The sequence below is a fragment of the Rhinolophus sinicus genome, chromosome X, assembly GCF_036562045.2.
Source record: "Rhinolophus sinicus isolate RSC01 chromosome X, ASM3656204v1, whole genome shotgun sequence".
Taxonomy (NCBI): domain Eukaryota; kingdom Metazoa; phylum Chordata; class Mammalia; order Chiroptera; family Rhinolophidae; genus Rhinolophus; species Rhinolophus sinicus.
The window spans coordinates 63,541,121-63,563,926 of NC_133768.1; positions in this window are offsets into that span (position 1 = coordinate 63,541,121).

Sequence of the window (22,806 nt, forward strand, 5' to 3'; positions counted from 1 at the left end):
CAGTACAGTTCCCCTAAAATTATACTTTTGCATGAATAATGAAACCAGTGTTTCCCCATCTCCTGATCTTCCTCAGGGAGAACAGAGGTTCACAACATGAGGACCGTAATTTTCCAGAAGCTGTATGCAGTGTTGCGTGCGCACGTGTGTGTGTGCATGAATGTGCGCATGGACACACATATTTGCAGTTTCTCAACAGTAGATTCACATATTTCATCAACTTTCCAGAGATACATGGGAGGGGGGGGGAGTGAAGAAGCACTAATATATAAACAATTCAGAGACCCAGGCTTAGAAAATGGAACGGTTTCCATGTGGCTATCATTTTATAACATACACAGTTAAAAAGTGAGGAGAATATTTAGAATCAGAAAGACCTAGTACAAGGCCATTCTTCACCACTATGTGATTTGGGCAGGTTACTCCATCTTTCTAAGCCTCGGTTTCCTATACTTATATTAGGTTGGTGCAAAAGTAATTGTGGTTTTTGCAAATATTTTTTAACCTTTTAAACCGCAATTACTTTTGCACCAACCTAATACTACACAGATAATAATTTCACCTATCTCATAAATTATTCTGAGGATTAAATGAGATAAAGTATGTGGAGACCTATGGGCCACATATATAGTAAGTGCTGAATAAACAGTTGGTATCATTAGAGAGGCTTTAAAACATTATAACTGAGAAACGTTGACATGCTTAAGAAAAGTGGACATAGAATATAAATTCAAAGATCAAAATTAAACCTGCCAAATTTCTCTTCAGTTAATTGTAGACTTGTTCCCAGGTTCCTCCTGCACCATTCATAAAAATCAGACTTACATGAACAATCAGATCTGATATAAGCCATATTCACTGAAATATATACATGTTTACCGTGAATGATTTGTTTGATAAAAAATTAACAACATACTGTGGTCTTTACATAAGTTATACATATACATGGCTTCAAAAATTCAAATAATTACATCATGTCCTTTTTGATGGATTATTTCTTCACATAATTTGCCCATTTTTCTTCTTTTATTTTTAGTTTCTATTTTTCTTTTTTTATTAAGGCTTCTGTTCATTAGAGACAGCAATCTGCTAAAAGTAATACAAATATTTTCTCAGTTTGCGGTCTTTCAACATTGTTCATGGTTTTTATTTTATTTTATTTTTGGATGATATGAGTTTTAATTGTTTACCTAGAAAAATCTGTGAAAATTTCATTTACAACATCTGTAGTTCCTCTCTTGCTTAAAGATTAAAACCACCACTAAACTTCCTTCTAATAATAATATATTTTATGTTTTGATATTTATATCATTTCATTTTGAATTCATTTTTGTATATGTTGTGAGATAGGGATACATATTTTTCTCCATACGGATAGCAAATTATGCTAATACCATAATTTTGGAAAACCATCACTTCCATACAGTATTAAAAGACAATTATTTGTCAAATATAAAGTTCCAACATATATACTCAGGTTTGTTTCTGGAATTGATGATGCCCTCCAGTTTCCATTGTTAAAACACACAGTGGTTAAAATAGTAAAAATAAATCTTATTCAGTACTATTGCAATAAGGGTAAAGGACCCTCAGTATAGAACTGGGCTCAATGGTAAATACATCAAGGAAAAGTGGGGATTTATAGCCAAGGAGCAGGTTGGGGGAGGGGAGGAAATTGGTGAATGGAAAATTACTAAGAGGAGACAACAAGGGTAGGGGCAATTCTTGCTCTACTGACCTAACAGGATTCTTGCTGTAGGCAGGCCAGGGCGATCAGATATCACATGGGGGATGGTGGGGAATGAGGAATTTGACCAGATACCAAGGGTGATCAGATAACAAGGGTAGAGGATTTTCTCTAACCTGACTTAGCAAAATTCTGACTAAAACTGGGCAGTGCAGGTTTGATAAGGAGGGACACTGAAGCCGAAGGTCAAGGCCTCATGGAGAAGAGGACTTGGAGGAGCCTGACTAAAGTTTGATCAAGGAGAGCATCTAGAAAGACAGATAATTATCTATCTATCTATCTATCTATCTATCTATCTATCTATCTATCTATCTATCTATCTATCATCTCATCTATCCTTATATTCTGATGGTTTATAAATTTTAATTTCTGGCAAAACTAATCCCCATGAGGCGTTCTTATTTTCATAGGTTTCTTAAACATTCTCAGGCATAAATTCTTCCATTTGAACTTGAACAATTTCATTTGGTTTCAATAAAAGTGTGTGTGTGTATTACATTTGTATGGAAAATTGGGATGGATTGACATTTTTTACTAATTTTTATATAGGAACATGGTACAGTTCTCCATTTTGGAAATGTCACAGCTATCTTCACGTAGGTCCCATAATTTCTTTATCAGATTTAATCTTAGGTATTTCTAATTATTTTTCTAATAATCATGGATGTATTTCCATTTGGTTTTCTAACTACTTATCCCTAGTATAAAGAAGAGCTGTTTTTTTCTATAGAGTTTATGCTTTTACTTTATAAAGTTATCTTGTAAACACTTCTATTTTTTTATAGTCTTTTGGATTTTCTAGGTATACAATTGCATGACATGATTGTATATATCTCTTTATTTCCAAAATTTGTATCACTTCTTCACTGTCATACTGCAGCAGCCAGATATCCAAAACAAATATTTACTATTGATTAAAATGAGTATCCCTGACGTGATCCTGACTTTAATGGGAATTTAATAACTTTAGTGTATCTCACTTTGCACTAATGCTTCTATGGTTTGTAATAAGTAGTTTTATCATGATAATGTGTTTTTAGTCCAAATATACTCAGAGATGCTCCTAGAACTGCTGGCTGAATTCTAATAAATAACATTTACACATCTATTGATGTAACTATATGGTCTTTCTCCTTCAGTTTTGGGGGGTAATGCATTATGTCAGTAGATTTCCTCATGTTGAAGCATCGTTATATTGCTAGAACAAACTTCATGCAATTATAGTGTATTATTTTTTTAATGAACTACTTCAATTTGTTAGTATTTCATTTAGAATCTGGCACAACATGAATGAGAAACATTGGTTTGTAGTACATTAGAAACATAAGCTCCAGGCCATAACTCAAACTCAAAAAATCAGAAACTTTTGGGTGGAATCTATGCACGACCATTCTTCAACAGTTCCCCAAATTATTATATTATGCACCCAGAACAGAAAATTACTGATACTTTTGTGTGTGTGTTTATCACTTTTGATATTACGGTTATGTTATTTGCATAAAATGAGTTGGGGAAATTTTACCTTTTGAAATAACAGGATTATTTGTAAAACAGAAATTTCCATCTTTTTGAATTATTTGTAAAAACTGTCTGGACCTGTTGCCTTTTGAAGAGAAATTCAAATTGGTCAATTAACATATAAAAAGCTGCTCAGCTTTACCTATTCAGAAAATACAAATCAAAACAATGATATACCATCCCCACCCTGTGCCTTATTGAGAAACATTTTAAAGATTAATAACTTTCAGTGCCATTAAAATACAGAAAAAAAAGCATTCATACGTTTCTGGTAAGAGAAAGAATTGCTAAACATTGTAGAAAATACTCTGGACAAATCTGTTTAAAAGGTTATGTGCATAACCTTGAACCAGCAATCCCATGATTGGCTATTCTGTTTATTGTATGGAATACCCATTATTGGGGAGTGGTAAAAGAAATTATACTATGGAATATATGCAGCTATAAAAAGCTAGTTAAAATTATATGTAAGGATCAATCAGGTATAAAATTGAAAATACCAATTTGCCAAGTAATCTGAGTAGTACAGCCCATTTTCCAAAACAAAATTTCCATATATGCACCTATGTTTGTATGAATATAGAAGATGTGGAAATATACACATGAAACTCTTAACATTGGTTATCTAGAAAGGGAACAGGGAAAGAATAAGACAGGAAAGAGATAATTAGTGTTGTTTTACTTTATATACTTCTGTATAAGCATGTATTATTTTTGTATTTCTAATCTAATAAAGAAGTTAAGGATAAAGTGAAACAATTTAAAAATCAACTCTTTAAACAAGTAGAAAATAAAAGTTCTATTTCTTAAAGACGGAATACTGCCATTTGCAACAACATGGATGGATCTTGAGATTATTATGCTAAACGAAATAAGCCAGACAGAAAAAAACTGAGAACCATATGACTTCACTGATATGTGGGATATAAAACTGAAAGCAACAAAGGGACAAGAGAAACAAAGAAACAAAAACTCAGACACAGGCAAAAGTTTAGTGGTTACCAGATGGTAAGGGAGAAGAAGGGATGGTAGAAGAGGGAAAAACGGGTCAAATATATGGTGATGGAAGGAGAACTATCTCTGGGTGGTTAACACACAATGTGATAATGTAGATGATGTTTTATAGAGTTGGAACACTTGAAATCTATGTAATTTTACTAACCATTGTCACACCAATAAATTTAAAAAAAGGGAAAAAAATAAAAGTAATAGTCCCCTTGCCCACACATATCACTCTTCTCTCGCCTTAATCCCTGGTAACAGTTTCTTGGATATTCTTCAAAAACTATTTTTGCACATAACTGCAAATATATATTATAGCATGGTGTTTGAGGGCAAATTCAACAATGTAATATGGAATAAATTAAAGAAAAGACTTTAGTGGAGAAGCTAAGTGTCTGCAAGAGGAATCACAAGGTTTCTCTTCCACGGGCATCCAACATAGAAGCCCGGGGTCTGTTGGAAATACCATAGCTGTGCCCCAGGAGAGGGACCATGCCCACCGCCTCTCTCAATTTTTCAGAGCGTAAGAATAAAAATGGCCTTACCAGAGGGGAAAAAAGACATTGTGAACTCCACCACTGAAGGGCATGAGTGCCAGCTGTTTACGAAGTGCTAGGAAACACCAGATGCCCAGCACCTGGAAAGCTTGGAACCCACAGGAAGGTACAAACCCTCCTGTTAGGGAGAAGCTCTTAGTCCACTGGGAATTGGGGTAGTGGAATTGCCCTTGTAGTTTAGGTAAAAGTGGTCCCAGGTAGCCCAGAACCCAAAAAGAGCTCTCTGGGTGGGGCATTCTTGGGGATTACACTGTGCTGTGACTTACTGTATTTATTTAATAATGTATCTTAGATATCATCCCATATCTGCATAAGCAGGTCTAATTTATTTTTTACTGCTGCAATATATTAATATACCATAATTTATTTAACCAATTCCCTATTGATGGATATTAAAGTTTTTTGGTTTATTACTGCAGATAATGTGGCAGTGAGTATCCCTGTGGGCATATTTTGGCACGCTTTTCTGAGTGTATCATTTAGTTAAATTCTTCACAGTGAAATTGAGGAATTCAAGTAATTTTGAATTTTGATAGATATTGCAAAACTGCTTTCTAAAAATGCTGCCCCAATTTATACTACCAATAGTACATAGAGTGACTGCTTCCTATACCTCTCCAAAAAAATAGGTATTATGTTTTGTAACTATTATTTTATTAATAGTTTTAAATCTGATATGAGACATGGAATTCCATTGTTTCACTCTGCATTGCCTTAATTATGAACAAAGTTGAGCTTCATTCCATGTCTCTTCTAAACTTGTATTTCCTTTTCTGTAAGCAGCCTATTTATATCCCTAGCTGATTTTATTACAGTAGTTCCCCCTTATCCAATATGTTCCAAGACCCCCAGTGGATGCCTGAAACCGTGGATAGTACCAAATCCGATATAAACTGTTTATTCCTATACATACGTAACTATGATAAAGTTTAATTTATAAATTAGGCACAGTAAGAGATTAACAACATAACTAATAATAAAATAGAATTATAACAACATACTGTAATAAAAGTAATGTGAATATGCTCTCTCTCTTTGTCTCTCTCTAATATTTTATTGTACTGTATTCACTCTTCTTGTGATAATGTGAGATGATAAAATGCTGAACCTATTCCTGAATCTGTGTAACCATCCCTTACTTGCAGTAAATGACTTGGTATCACTTGTCTCAGGGGATCCCTTCCTGAAGTCTTCGTATAGGCTCAGTGCTTTCTGGCTCAACACGTTGCAGTTGGTCGGAACACGTTTTCTGTTCATGTCTTCCACCCACAAATTTAATATATTTTCCATCTTAACTAAGCACCTATCATGCATTGTGGTTGTAACATTTGCAGTTCGAGGTGCAACAGCATAACTACCACAAATTTCTTCTTTCTTCTTCATAATTCACAGAAAGATCTGTTCTTATCATAGATCTTAGCAACCTCTGCCTACTATTTTATTTTCTTAGTCAAGAACTTTCACCTTTTCACTTAAAGGAAGTTCTTTAGCTTCTCTTTGGCACCTCCGAATTGCCAGCCTCACTACTCTTGCACTTTGGGGCCATTATTTACTAAAATAAGGGTTACTGTGATACTGCAACTATCGATCTGATAATCAAGATGGCTGCTAAATGACCAACTGGTGGGGAGACACTGGACAAAGGAGAGATTCATGTTCTGGGCAGGACAGGATGGGACGTTGTGAGATTTCATCATGCTGCTCAGAATGGCTCACAATTTAATACTTATGGATTGTTTATTTCTGGAATTTTCCTTCTAATATTTTCAGACCAGGGTTGACCACAGGTAACTGTAACCTCAGAAAGAAACTGCTGCTCAGTGGGGGACTACTGTACTTTGCTGTCCATTTTGCTTATTGCTATATAGGGGTATCTTGTAAATTTTCAAAAATGCCCTATATCATATGTGTAGCAACTGTTTTCCCAGTTTGCCTTTCAGACTTTCTTCATTTTCCATTACAGCATATTTTAATTAGTTTTTGTATTTTAATTTTTATATGGTCAAATATATGGCTTTTGGGTTTTATGTTCTAGTTATAAAGGTGGTCTACCAAACTTCAAGATCATATATAAATCCACATGGGTTTTTTTCCGCTTTATTTCAGTCCTTTCATGATTTATCTTATGTTTAAGTATTTGACTCATCTGAAATTTGTTTTGGTGCAAACTGAGGTAAGAATGAATCTTTACTCCTTTCCTGTTGTCTCAAAACCATTTATCCTTTCTCTATTGCTGACAAATGACAGCTTTAATATACATCAAATTTCCATATATTATTTTGGGCTATTAATGGACTCTATTGTAGTCCATTCACTTCTTCCATAGTTCTTCTCCAGTGCCAGCTGTATTAATTATTGCAGTATCAAAATATCTATTAATATGTATTAGGAATTCTCATGTACCTTATATCATGTCTATGCATACCTACTGCCGAAATTCAATTTCCTAAAAGATTTAATGCAGTGAAACAGTTTTATTTCCTTGGTTTACAGTATGCCAAATGATTTGTTTAATTTTTCTTATTATTTTACTTTCAACCAGTTGTTTTGTTTGATATTATATACTATTAATATCTCAAGTATATTGATCCTTTAGACAGTCTGCATATACAATTTAGCCTTCCAATGTCAACATTCATTTCACTTTACTCTGTTTTACCTGTGGAAATGCCTTTGAATGAGTTAGTCTTACTTATGTTGATTTGTAGAGCCAAATTGTAAAGAACTTCAATTTCTTTTGTATCCATTACTATAAAGCAATTCTGAATTCCAATTGTCAGGTGTCCTGGAAGGAAAATTACTCTCTAGCTATGATGTGTATGTTTGCATATAGTGTATATATATAAGTTTACATAATAATCTAGTTAAATACAAGGAATGTCACTCCTTTAAATATGTTCATTTGTCCAGAATGGATCATGTTGAATCATTCATCAAAAATACCAATAGTAATGATTTTGTTTTCATATGTTGCAAATAGATTTTATTTTTACAGAGTATTTACTTCATTTTATTTTTTAAAGCTTACATCACTATGGCATTGGCTCTTACCTGTTATGCTTATTTAGATAAAATGACTTTCATTTCTTAGTACATTTAGTTTCCCAGCCACTAACATCAGGGTAGAGTACAATCTTCTTGATTTAATTTTTCTAAATTAAATAATTATCCATATAATAAAACCTAAAATATTTCCAAGGCAATCCAGGCTCTGATAAGCATACATAGGGAATTATTTTTATGAAGACACTACAAGCAAGAATAAATAAGGAACAATTTAGCAATTCACACTCTATTGTGCAAGGAACCTAGATTTAGCTATTCTTAAATTGGGCAATTAAAGTAGTTCTTAGTCAAAATGAAGAGCACATCATCAAATGATTTTATGTACCCTTAAATTATTTTTCCATGAATTTCCTTCTAATGAATTCTATACTTCATTAGAGAGATTATCAGGCATAGTGTTTCCTTTCTCTCTTCTTTCTATTCTTTCATCAAACCTGTTTCCAATTCAACATGTGTTCTTTGTTAATGAGACACATTAAAATGTTGTAGTACTACTCTTCTGTATATGCAAAGGTGAGCAGACGCTGAACAATTCCTCTTTGGGGTGTTTTATCTACATAGAACTAGAAACTGACCTAAGCTATAGGAATCAGTCTCATATATATCATTTATGATCTCTTCTCTGACCCTCAAGTCAACTGTCCACCCCAGGTCACAAAATCACAGAATCCAGTGTCATTTCCATGATACTCTCTCTACTGCTTTCAAATATCAATAATCAAGAATTGGCGATCTATTTTTTCAGTTATCTTCTGGTCTGACTACTTAGCAAAGTATATGATAGGATGTTGGGCAAATACTATGTTTTACTCCATTTGATCACTAATAGTTTAAACTGCCTAAGAGCACACACACCTGAAAGAAAGTACCTGCGTGCTGAAGAAACCCAAACCCTACTTGCTGAAAATATCACAGCAGTTTTTCATTATCCTCTTTTTAAGGTGTGAAGAAAGGCAGAGAAGATCAGTAAATGTGAACGTCTTCCAACCCTACCATGGATTCCCACCCACACAGTTGTCATACCCAGCCTCTCATAATGCGAAGCACAAAAGGATGGGACTCTGATCTTTTAGTTAAGGAGCATATCTGTTTGACACCGAGGGGGCCAGGTTTACTGAATTTTTGAAAGATCTACCGGAATAATTTGGTACCAAGTAAATTCAAGCAAAGGGATAGAATCACTAGTGGTTCTCAAAGTTTCTTAACGTCTCTGTGCTTTCATTTCCTCTTCTATGGCAACAAAAGGCCGTGTATCATAGGGTTCCTATGAGAATTCAATATATATACAGTACTTGGCATAATGCCTGGTGTAGTAATTAATCAGCAGTTGCCTAGTAACATAGTTATTGAGGTGCAATGGAATAACCTGGAGAGCTTGTTAATATGTAAATTCCAAGCATTGCCCCAGACCTACTGAGTAAAGACCTTTGGGGTAGGAGCAGAAAATCTGCATTTTTATTAAGCATCGCAGGGGCTTTTAGTGCAGTTAGCCCAGGAAACTCTGCCTTTAAGAAATATATGGATAACTAATAGATTATATAGTTATTGTCAACAGCCCCCCCACACACACACTTCAACACAACTAATTATGTGGCAAAGCTTCACTGAGCATCAACTTTGAGTCAAAGACGGATAAAGAGTGTCATGCAGGGTCTCTGGTCCCACTCCCTGTACCAGAACGCAGGATATGGTGAGGCCAAAAAGGAACACCAACAGAGCCATAGATAGGGGAGTCATACCACTATATTCTCACTGGCAGCTGGGTTGGAGACACAGGAAGCAGGAGCCACACAACATGCAATCTGCCATCCGCTTCTCTGCCAACCAACCAACCAACTTGCTAGCTGCAGTCCGCGCCCGCCAGCCCAGTAATGGCAGTGATATCAGTGGCCAATGACTAACTGGTAACAGCTGATGGCCACCCCGCCACAGCGGATGGCCATCTGATTACAGCTGATGGCCATCTAATAACCGAGTCAGCACCTGTCCACATGAGGTTGACAGCCTGGAAACTGCTCTCTGGTACTTTGTCCCCACAAAGAGAATGATGGCAGAGGTCGCATACAAAGAGCCACCACTGTATTCCTAACACAGTACCTGAACACAGAATCTACAGTGTATTGGAAAGTTTATATCCTAGTTGCAAGGACATACTGGTTGTCGTGCGGGGAGGCCTGCGAGGTCTCTGGTCCCGCTCCCCACATAAGAACGCAGGACATGGTGAGGCCAAAAAGGAACACCCACGGAGCCATAGATGGGGGAGTCATACCACTATATTCTCGCTGGTGGCTGGGTTGGAGAAACAGGAAACAGGAGCCATACAATTCTCAACCCTCATTGCTCCGCTTGCAGGCTCAGCCACCATCTTCTTGCCAGCCCTCATTTTTTCTGCTAGCCTAGCCACAGCAATTATATTAGTGGCCAATGGCTCACTGGTTACAGCTGACGGCCAACTAGCCACAGCTGATGGCCATGCAATCACAGTTGATGGCCATTTACTAACTGAGCCAGCACCTGTCTATGTGAGGCCGAGAGCCTGGAAACTGCTTTTTGGGGTTCTGTCCCCACACTGGTAGTCATCACCACTAGCAGAATTATCTTCTCTAAGGTATCTAATGATGTGCATAGATGTGTAATCCAGATAGTGCTCCCAGAAAGATAAGAAATATCAAAGCAAAACCTTGAAATCTTTTGAGTTAAAAAAGCAACAATAACAAAAAATCGTGAAATTTAAACAAGCAGTTAAACACAAATAACACATGGCAGTTTCTCAGGGCTGATGCAATCTGAGTGCCGTGGTGAGCACTTATGGAATGATAACCCCACAATGAGAGGCATCTATGTATCTCCTACCTGCATCAACTTATATGTGTTCAAACATGCAAACGATTACTCAATAAAATAATCTTTGGAGAGTCCCGTCAGTACCATATATCTAATGGGCCAGGCACAGATCCATATGATAATATGGATAGTGTACCATTGCCGTGCAGGGTGGCATGCGGGGTCTCAGCTCCCGCTCCCCACATAAGAACGCAGGACATGCTGAGGCCAAACAGGAACACCCACGGAGCCATAGATAAGGGAGTTATACCACTATAGTCTCGCTGGTGGCTGGGTTGGAGATACAGGAAGCAGGAGCCACACTATTCGCAACCTTCACTGCACCGCTTGCAGGCTCAGCCACCATCTTCTTGCTAGCCCCCATTTTTCTTCTCTTTCTGCTAGCGTAGCCACGGCAGTTATATTAGTGGCTATGGGTCACTGGTTACAGCTGACGGCCAACTAGCCACAGCTGATGGCCATCCTATCACAGTTGATGGCCATTTACTACCTGAGTGACCACCTTTCCACATGAGGCCGAGAGCCTGGAAACTGCACTCCTGGCTCTGTCCCCACAATCATCTTCTTCAGAGGAAATAAGGAATGAAATCAGAGACTGATGAAAACGGAAAGGCTCAGAAGGCAATGCTATCCATACTAAGATTTACTTCTGAAAGTGAAATCTTATTCAGATATCTACAGAAATTCTTTCTTTGAATCTGCCCCCCCAAAACCCTATAGAAGTACAGAACTATCTTAATATTTCCCATTCAGGCAAAGACTGTTTTTGTCCCTGTACTCCAGAATTCTATTTTCAATAGCTCCCAATCACAGTATCAGAACCACATTAATAATTCAAAGCACGACTATAAAATGAGAAATCCTTGCAAGTTAGGAGGAGGAGGTATTTAATACGCCAGAAACTCTCCATATTATTGAAACCGGGCCCTAACAATGAAACTGGGTGACTCCTAAGGGCCCTAACACCAAAACCAGTCCCTGACAGTTTTTTTTCTCTTTAGTTTTTTGAGTGTTTTTCAGTAAATAATACCAGGCCTCCTCACGGTGCTCCAGAGACCACCAGAACTAGCTGGATCAAACTGGGACCAGAGGCTTGAAGAGGTGCAGGTAGCAGCCAAAAGACCATATGCTGACCTCGAGAGTGTAGCAGAATCAAGATTTACAAAACTCAAGTAACAGAGGTGTCACTGTTTGCCATCTGGAATCCTTTGAAAAGTGAGAGGTCCATCAATAAAGAAGATCAGGAGCATAGACCACATATGGACACACAGAGGACTGTCCGATCAAACTCTGCCAGTTTGAAATTACTTTGTTCGTTCCTGCCCTCTTTCAGGTTCCTTACCTTAGATGGCTTAGTTCCCAGACTATTCAATCAGACTCTCTGAATTAGAATTCATGAATATATATACCCCGCCTCATCTTATTCTTTAAATTTGTTTCAAATCTTTATTCAAGGAGACTAATTTGAGCTTCATCTCTGGTCTCATTACACTGCCTCATGAATAAAAAACACTTTTCTCTGCAAAAAACCTGTTGTTTCAGAATCTGGGTTCTCAGTACGCTATGAGCAAAGTACCCACCAACTTTGGTCAGTAACATCATCATCGATTTGCCTCTCTTCTACCCACCCCACCCCACCTCTATGCCTGAAGTATGCATGGTGCTTCTCTCTCCCCTCCTAATTCTTTTACACCTTTGAATTTGCTCACCAACCTGACTCTGATTTACTCTGTTCCAGATCATGATTTTTCACAGTTGAAAATATTTAGTTAAGGACAATGGCTTTGGTGGCAGACAGATTTAGGTTTGAATCTCACTGACACCAATTTTCAGTGATGGAATATGGGGCAAATTTTTTAACCACAAGAACCCAATTTTATCACCTGTAAAATTTTTTAAAATAAGGGAAAGTAAACATAAATATGGGAGACATCATCAAAATGGTGGTGTGAGGTGAGCCTCTGTGAAGCTCCCCTGGAATTTACAACGAATCGAACAACAAACACTCCACAAAGGACTCCCTGCACAGCAGACAGACAAGGCGAAGAGGCCCACTACAGAAGTCACCTACGGGTGGGAGAATCGCGCAAGCTGGGAGAGGAGGAAAGGGAGAGGTGCACAGACAGAGCCGCGCAGGCGCAGAATGCACACCTAGCTCAGTGCTCCGAGCTCGCTGCATCCCGGAACTACCGCAGCTGCGGGAGAGGGAAGAAGTCGGACTGCTAGGGCTCCGCTTATGGCCCACAGGGCTGAGGGGGCAGCATATAACACGGCTGAACCCAACGCTCACAGCAGAAACCTCGGAGAAAGACTGAGGGAAGAAGGCTGAATACAGTTGTTTAAGCCCTCACTGCAGAGCAGAGAACGGAAGCCTTAGGCTCTGAGACTAGCCGCCCCCTCCTCCCCTCCCAGAGCTCGCCCCGCCCCTACCTGCCCGGTGTGAGAAGTGGAAGAGTAGCAGTGTCAGATCAAAAGAAGAGAATATTTGCTGTTCTGAGAACTGTGGACCGCAGACACAGATTCGCAGCCGAACTAGTTCCGGCAAAGGGGAGGGAGCTGTGGAATCAGGACTGGCTATGGTGGTGGTTGGGGCCATTGCTCTGGGCCACCTCACGCAACTCACCCCGCACCTGGCCCCACCTATCTGGGCAGATCCCTGCAGGAGTAAACAGAACTGCTGAAACACTCAGGAACTGAATCTGGTGCAGGAAGAGCTTTGAAACTTCAAAAGCCCTCTACATACCCACACAGAAATTGCGCCCTGAGACCCAGGCGAACTGTTAACAGAGGAGAAGCCCGTCTCCCAGGGTATCCCACCATTGTGTGAGAAGCTGGAATAGTGCAGAGAAAACATAGCACTACCACGTGAGAGAAAAAAAACCCAAAAGTGCTACAGTCAGAGAGAAAATAAAACATTCTACCAACAAGTACTGGAAAACAAAAGAATGACCTCTTCCTATCAGCCTATTGCAGAAGCCACTCCTGTAGATTGTCTAGGAAGAGAAATACTAAATCAGTAATTGCCATGAATAACCAAGGCAACAAGACAGCTCAGAAAGAAAGTGGAAAGTCTCCAGAAAAGGAACTTAAAGATATGGAAATCTGTGACTTAAAGGACAGAGAATTCAAGATTGCAATTCTGAAAAAACTCAACGAGATGCAAGAAAACACAGAAAAGCAGTTTAATGAACTCAGAAACACAATCAAAGAACAACATGAGCATTTTACAAAAGAGATTGAAATTTTTAAAAAGAACCAAATAGAATTTCTGGAGATTAAGAACTCAATAGAAGAAATTAAGAATGAAATAACCAGCTTAGGTAGTAGAGTTGACCAGATGGAGGAAAGAATCAGTGACATCGAAGATAGAAACCTGGAAATGACACAGATGGAAGAAGAAAGAGACTTGAGACTTAAAAGAAATGAAAGAACTCTACAAGAACTTTCTGACTCCATCAGAAAGAGCAATATAAGAATAATGGGCATACCAGAAGGAGAAGAGAGAAAGGAACAGAGAATATATTCAAACAAATTGTCGATGAGAACTTCCCAAACTTGTGGACAGAACTGGATCCTTGAATCCAAGAAGCAAATAGAACACCTAATTACCTCAATCCCAACAGGCCTTCTCCAAGGCACATTGTATTGAAGCTGTCTAAAATCAATGACAAAGAAAGAATCCTCAAGGCAGCCAGGGAAAAGAAGACGGTAACCTACAAAGGAAAGCCCATTAGATTATTATCAGATTTTTCAGCAGAAACTCTACAAGCCAGGAGGGAGTGGAACCAAATATTCAAACTATTGAAAGAGAAATTATGAGCCAAGAATAATATATCCAGCAAAGATATCCTTTAGATATGAAGGAGGAATAAAGACCTTTCCAGACATACAGAAGCTGAGGGAATTTTCTAATACACGACCTGCACTACAAGAAATACTAAAGGAGGCTATTCGACCACCATCAACAGGGACAATTTGTGGCAACCAAAACTAAAAAGGGGGAGAGTAAAGGCCTGAACCGAATATGGGAATGGAGAAAGTAAGCGTGCTGAAGAAAATGGAATACTCTAAATATCAAACTTTCTTTTACATAAACTTAAGGGTAACCACTCAAAAAAAATCCAGAACTGAAATATATACTGTAATAAAAGAAGAAACAGAGGGAAACATCATAGAATACCACCACACAGAAATAATAGTCAACAACAAAAAGGCAAAGAAACAATGGAGACACAGCATTACCGGAAACCTAAAGATAGAATGACAGAAAATCCTCACATATCAATAATCACCCTAAATGTAAACGGACTGAACTCACCAATAAAAGGGCACAGAGTAGCAGATTGGATCAAAAAACTAAACCCAACCATATGCTGTCTCCAAGAGACACATGTCAGCTACAAGGACAAGCATAGACTCAAAGTGAAAGAGTAGAAATTGACATTCCAAGCAAATGGTACCCAGAAAATCAGGTGTAGCCATAATGATATCAGATGAAACAGACTTCAGGGTGAAAAAAGATAACAAGAGACAAAGATGGACATTTCATAATGGTAAAAGGGACTATACAACAAGAAGACATAACAGTCATCAATATTTATGCCCCCAATCAGGGAGCACCTAAATATACCAAGCAACTACTAACAGAACTAAAGGGAGAAATTGACCAAAACACAATTATACTAGGGGACTTAAATACATCATTGACAGCTATGGATAGATCATCCAAACAGAAAATAAATAACGAAATAGCAGCCCTAAATGACACATTAGATGAAATGGACATAATTGACATTTATAGAGCACTTCATCCTAAAACATCAGACTATACATTCTTTTCTAGTGTACATGGAACATTCTCAAGGATAGACCATATATTGGGACATAAAATCAGCCTCAACAAATTTAAGAAGATTGAAATCATACCAAGCATATTCTCTGATCACAAGGCTTTGAAATTGGATATCAACTGCAAAAGAAAGCAGGAAAAACACAAATACATGGAGATTAAACAACATACTTTTAAAGAACGACTGGGTCAAAGAAGAAATTAGAGGAGAGATCAAAAGATACATAGAAACAAATGACAATGAAAATACATCCTACCAAAATTTTTGGGATGCAGCAAAAGCAGTTTTAAGAGGGAAATTTATATCATTACAGGCCTATCTCAAGAAACAACAAAAATCCCAAATAAATAACCTCATGTTACACCTTAAAGAACTATAAAAAGAAGAACAAGTGAAACCCAAGGTCAGCAGAAGAAAGGAAATAACAAAAATCATAGAAGAACTAAATGAAATAGAGAAAAAAAGAGAAAACATTAATGTGACAAAGAGCTGGTTCTTTGAAAAGATTAAGAAAATTGACAAACCCTTGGCTAGACTCACTAAGATAAAAAGAGAGAAGACAATAATTAGCAAAATCAGAAATGAAAAATGGGAAGTTATCACGGACACCACAGAAATACAAAGGATCATCCAAGAATACTACGAAGGACTATATGCCACCAAATTCAATAACCTAGAAGAAATGGACAAGTTCTTAGAAACATATAGCCTTCCAAGGCTGAACCATGAAGAACTGGAAAATCTAAACAGACCGATCACCAGTAATGAAATTGAATCAGTCATCCCAAACCTTCCCAAAAGCAAAAGTCCGGGACCAGATGGCTTCACTAGTGAATTCTACCAAACTTCAAAGAGGATCTAATGCCAATCCTGCTCAAACACTTCCAAAAAATTCAAGAAGAGACGTACTCCCTAACTCATTTTATGAGGCCAACATTACCCTGAAACCAAACCTGGTAAGGACAACACAAAAGAAAGAGAACCACAGACCAATATCTCTGATGAATACAGATGCAAAAATCCTAAACAAAATTCTAGCAAATCGAATACAACAATGCATTAAAAGATTATTCATCACGACCAAGTGGGGTTCATCCCGGGGCACAAGGATGGTTCAACATCAAATCCATCAATGTGATACATCACATAAACAAAATAAAGGACAAAAATCATATGATCATATCAATTGATGCAGAAAAAGCATTTGACAAGATACAACATCCATTTATGATTAAAACACTTAATAAAATAGGTATAGAAGGAAAATACCTTAACATAATAAAGGCCATAGATGACAAGCCCTCAGCTAATCTCATAATTAATGGTGAAAAACTGAAGCCCTTTGCTCTATGTTCAGGAACACGACAGGGCTGTCCCCTATCACCTCTGCTTTTCAGCATTGTGTTGGAAGTCCTTGCCAGAGCAATCAAGCAAGAGAAAGAAATAAAAGGCATCCAAATTGGGAATGAAGAAGTTAAATTATCACTCTTTGCAGATGACATGATGCTATATATAGAAAACCCTAAAGACTCCACCAAAAAGCTATTAGAAACAATCAACGAATACAGTAAAGTTGCTGGCTACAAAATCAACGTACAAAAGTCCATTGCATTCCTATATACTAACAATGAAATCTCAGAAAAAGAAATACAAAAACAATTCCTTTTGCAATTGCAGCAAAAAGAATAAAATACCTAGGAATAAACTTAACCAAGGATGTGAAGGACCTATATGCTGAAAACTATAAGACATTTTTGAAAGAAATTGAAGAAGACACAAAGAAATGGAAAGACATTCCGTGCTCATGGATTGGAAGAATCAACATAGTTAAAATGGCCATATTACCCAAAGCAATATACAGATTTAATGCAATCCCCATCAAAATCCCAATGGCATTTTTTAAAGAAATAGAACAAAAAAATCATCAGATTTGTTTGGAACCACAAAAGACCCCGAATAGCCAAAGCAATCTTAAGAAAAAAGAACAATACTGGAGGTATCACACTCTCTGACTTGAGTTTGTACTACAGGGCTACAATTATCAAAACAGCATGGTATTGGCAGAAAAACAGACACGTAGACCAATGGAATAGAATTGAGAACCCAGAAATAAAACCACATAAATATGGACAGTTAATTTTGACAAAGAAGCTAAAAACATACAATGGAGGAAAGACAGCCTTTTCAATAAATGGTGCTGGGAAAATTGGATAGCCACGTGCAAAAGAATGAAACTGGACTGCTATCTGTCACCATGTACCAAAATTAATTCAAAATGGATCAAAGACTTAAGCATAAGACCTGACAGAATAAACTGCATAGAAGAAAACATAGGTACTAAACTTATGGACCTTGGGTTCAAAGAGCATTGTATGAATTTGACTCCAAAGGCAATGGAAGTAAAAGCTAAAATAAACGAATGGGACTATATGAAACTTAAAAGCTTCTGCACAGCAAAAGAAACCATCGACAAAATAAAGAGGCAACCAACTGAATGGGAGAAGATTTTTGCAAACAGTGCCTCCGATAGAGGGCTAATATCCAAAATATACAAGGAACTCATGAAACTCAACAACAAAAAACAAACAACCCAATTGAAAAATGGGCAGAGGACCTGAAGAGACATTTCTCCAAAGAGGACATACAAATGGCAAATAGACATATGAAAAAATGCTCAACATCACTAATCATCAGAGAAATGCCAATAAAAACCACAATGAGATATCACCTCACCCCAGTCAGAATGGCCATCATCAACAAGACAAATAGTAACAAGTGTTGGAGAGGCTGTGGGGAAAAAGGAACCCTCATACACTGTTCGTGGGAATGCAGACTGGTGCAGCCGTTATGGAAGGCAGTGTGGAGGTTCCTCAAAAAATTATGAATAGAATTACCATAGGACTCAACAATCCCTCTCCTGGGTATCTACCCAAAAAATCTGAAAACAATAATCCATAAAGACACGTGTGCTCCAATGTTCGCTGCAGCTTTATTTACAGTGGCCAAGACACGGAAACAACCAAAATGTCCTTTGATAGATGAATGGATAAAGAAGTTGTGGTATATATACACAATGGAATACTATTCAGCGGTAAGAAAAGATGATATAGGAACATTTGTGACAACATGGATGGATCTTGAGTGCATAATGCTAAGCGAAATAAGTCAGACAGAAAAAGCAGAGAACCATATGATTTCACTGATATGTGGTATATAAACCAAAAACAACAAAAGAACAAGACAAACAAATGAGAAACAAAAACTCATAGACACAGACAATAGTTTAGTGGTTACCAGAGGGTAAGGGGGTGGGGGGTGGGAGATGAGGGTAAGGGGGATCAAATATATGGTGATGGAAGGAGAACTGACTCTGGGTGGTGAACACACAATGGGATTTATAGATGATGTAATACAGAATTGTACACCTGAAATCTATGTAATTTTACTAACAATTGTCTCCCCCCCCCAAAAAAAAAAGTAAATGTGTTCAGAACTTAGGAATATGCCTCAATAAATGGTAGATACTGTTTCCTCAATGCTCATTCTTCTTTTTATCGCCAGCTTATTGCCTAACTCCTAGCAACTCCTTATGTTTGATTTGCTTTCACCTTTCTGACCCTGAACTCCTCCCTGATTCGGGCCTCTTCCTCTGACAACGATTTGATAAGAAAAAATCCTTATAACATATTGAATGGTAATAAAGTATGATTACTTCAAAAAATATACATATATATGTGTGTGTGTGTATATATATATATATATATATATATATATATATATATATATATATATATATATATAGTGGTACCTCAGTTTTTTAACGGAATGTGTTCAAGTTCTGAAACGTTAGAAAACAGCCAACAGCTAGGCCTCAGGATCTTGCACTCAGCAGAAGCTGCGTGACATGTTCAACTTCTGAGGCGTGTTTGAAAACCGAACCATTTACTTCCGGGTTTACGACATTCATAAAACAAAATGTTCATCAACGGAGAGCTAAATTTATGCAAAATTTAGCTTTGCATAAATTTTTTCCAGTACTCTGCCTTACTAATAGCACCAAATAGATTTATTTGGTAACACGAGTGTAGACTTTTTGCAGTTATTTGTAACTGCTAGTCTTGCCAACCCTCTAGCAAGGCTGGGACCTCAACTCGGGTATGCTTTTCTATCTGTGTGGATCAGTGAACTTCCCCAAAGATAACAATTCAAGAATCAGAGGAGTTTTCATGTCATTTGGTATAGTAAGTACTCTGGAACTGCCAGGCTCTGAACACAAAGTGCATTATTCTATTGTATGTACGAGTCTGGCAATTAAGTTCGCAAATTCATCCTAGAAAAAGTGCTACATACCTCATTGCTGAATATCACTACAGTCACCTTGAAGTACTCCCCTTGGGAAGTTATGCACCCATGCCAGTGCCTAGTCCACCCTTCAAAGCAATTTTGGAACTCTTTTTCTGGAACGGCCATCAGAACTGTCATCGTATTACCCTGGATGTCCTGAACATCATCAAAATGATGAGTTCAGGTGAGTAGGGAGGGTGTTCCAATACAGTTATTTGTTTACTCGCTAAAAACCCCTCACAGACAGTGCCATGTAAGCCGGTGCATTGTCGAGATGCAAGAGCCATGAATTAATTGTTGGCCAAAAGTTCAGATCATTTTGTCTAACTTTTTCATGTAGCTTTTCAGCATTTCCAAATACTAGTAAACTTGGTTAACTGTTTGTCCAGTTGGTACAAATTCATAATGAATAATCACTCTGATATCAAAAATGATTACCAACATCACTGCAAAAAGTTCGTGAACTTAATTGTCAGACCTCTCATATGCATAATGGCCCTTCTGCAAGTGTCTTCCTGAGATATGACTGGTTTCGAAAGTATTTCTACACCTAGGCATAGAGTTCCTTCACTAAACTGTGAGTTCTCTGAGGGCAGGAAATGTGTGTCTTTTCATTTTTCATAGTAAACAATTAATTCATTGAATTCATTTATAGAATTCGGGCTCAACTTGGAGACTGATGTTTCAGATAGTCTCATCAAAAACTGACAGTAATTCTGGGAAGAGATTTTCCTGGCAGGCTGCTGCAATGGTCTCTGTGAATAATTCCTAGGAGCCTAACTGAGATTGCTTGCTTCTTTTTTTTCCTTTGTTCTTTCTTAAAATAAGGTGGAGGATATGAAGACCTTCATATTTTTTTTACTTATTTTAGTATTTTTACCAGAACGAGGTGCAGATGAAGCCCTAACCATAATCTGTGGTTTTTGGTTCTCATCTTACGGTTGCATTAACAAGCTTTTTCAATATTTTTTTGATGAATGAATTTATTCATATTAGGAGAAGGGAGCTTTTAACAAATCCTTTCTATTCTCACTATTGACAGAAAGATTTAGAGGTTAGTTATCAAGTGTCTTGCAATCAGATGTAAGCAACTGTTCGAAACTACAGGAGTCTCTTTTGACATAGATCAACATCTGAAACACAGGGGCTATTCATGTGAATCTGATACAGTGGAGGAGAGCCCTCCATGTTGGCTGAAACCAGCCTGCTTATTCCCAATGCTGCTTGATTCCTGGTCCATACCTGAATCCTGTCTCATTGCTTTTAGTCTTGTGAATCTTGTGGTTCCTAGTGTCTTTTTTCGACCTAAACTAATCCATTATAGCCTGTGACGTCCACTAATAATCAAGTAAGAAGATCTGTTAGTTGTGCAGGGAATCTAATGGCACTCCAGGACATTTTCATCTAATTCTCATTTGTCTATATCACCAACATATCAAACTCAAGATGCCCAAAGCGAACCTCATCTTCTATCCCAAACTTGCGCCTCCCTGCATTCTATGTTTTCCTTTGACATACCTACATCCTCTCCTTATTGAGGCTTAAAATATCAGGGTAATCTCTGGCCTTTCTCTTCCCCTTACCTCCCTCATTCAATCAGTAGCTAAGCCCTGCTGATTCTACCCTTTTTGTATCCTTCTAAATAAAATTTGCTTCTCATTTCTAACACTACTATAATCCATTCAATTAAGACAATATTTATTGGGTATGTACTTATGTCAGGTGTCTAGGAAAGGACTGAGGATACAAAGATGAATATAACCTATCCTGTAATCTCAATTATCTTCAAGTGTTGTGGATATTAGTACAGAAGTCTGAAAGCGAAGTGAGGCATCCCTGAAAGGATGGTCAACTCCCCCTGGGGTTGGTGAGAAAAGTCTTCATAAAGAACCTACAAGTAGAACTGAGTGTGCATATTATTATTTGATTAAAAGTTTAAATATAAAACTGAAGATAGGGAAAGGTATTCAAGGCAGGAAAAAAAAATGGTTGAAAGAATAATGTGCAACAGAAAAGCAATTCAGCAGAGATAAAGCCAGAGAGGTAGGCAGTATACAAATCATGGAAGAAGGCCTTGAAGCAACGCCTCTACTATGTCCATTTGGTAATGCAGACCCATTGAAGAATTTTAAGCAAGACAGTATTTCTTTCAGAAATAAACCTCTGTTTCAGAAACATAACTGCGGTGATAGACTAGTAAATGGATTAGAGATGTGGCAAGATTTGCAGCAGATATATTAGAAGATTATGGAAGCAGTGCGAGAGAACGATGCTTAGGGTCTAAATTAAGACTGTAATAATGAGATTAAGAAGTGGAACAGATAGATGGGAGGGGGTTTGGAGGAATGGGTGAGAAAGGTGAAGGGATCAGGAAATACAAATTGGTGGTCACAAAATGGCCACAGGGATGTGAAATACCGTATGGGGAATATAATCAATAATGTTGTAAAGATCATGTAGGGTGTCATATGGGTACTAGATTTATTGGGGGGATCATTTCATAGAATACTTAAATGCCTAACCACTGCGCTGTACATGTGAAACTAATATAAAATAATACTTAATCTCAACTATAATTAAACACATAGTATATATAAAATAAATTTTTTTTTCAAATTAAAAACACTATAAAACTAAAAAACAGGAGACAGATAAAGTTCAGCGGATGGTAAAGTTTATAATTACTGACTGGTGTCTGCTTTGGATCATATTCACTAAGGCTGGAAATATAGGAAGGGAATTAGAAAAATTTATTGCAATCCTTAAACATCTTTAAACAGGCTGAATTTGAGATGTGAATGGACATATGTGTGCATAAATTCAGCAGAAAATCCTGAATCTCCTAAAGTTCAAGAGGAAAACAGAGATCTGGATTTGG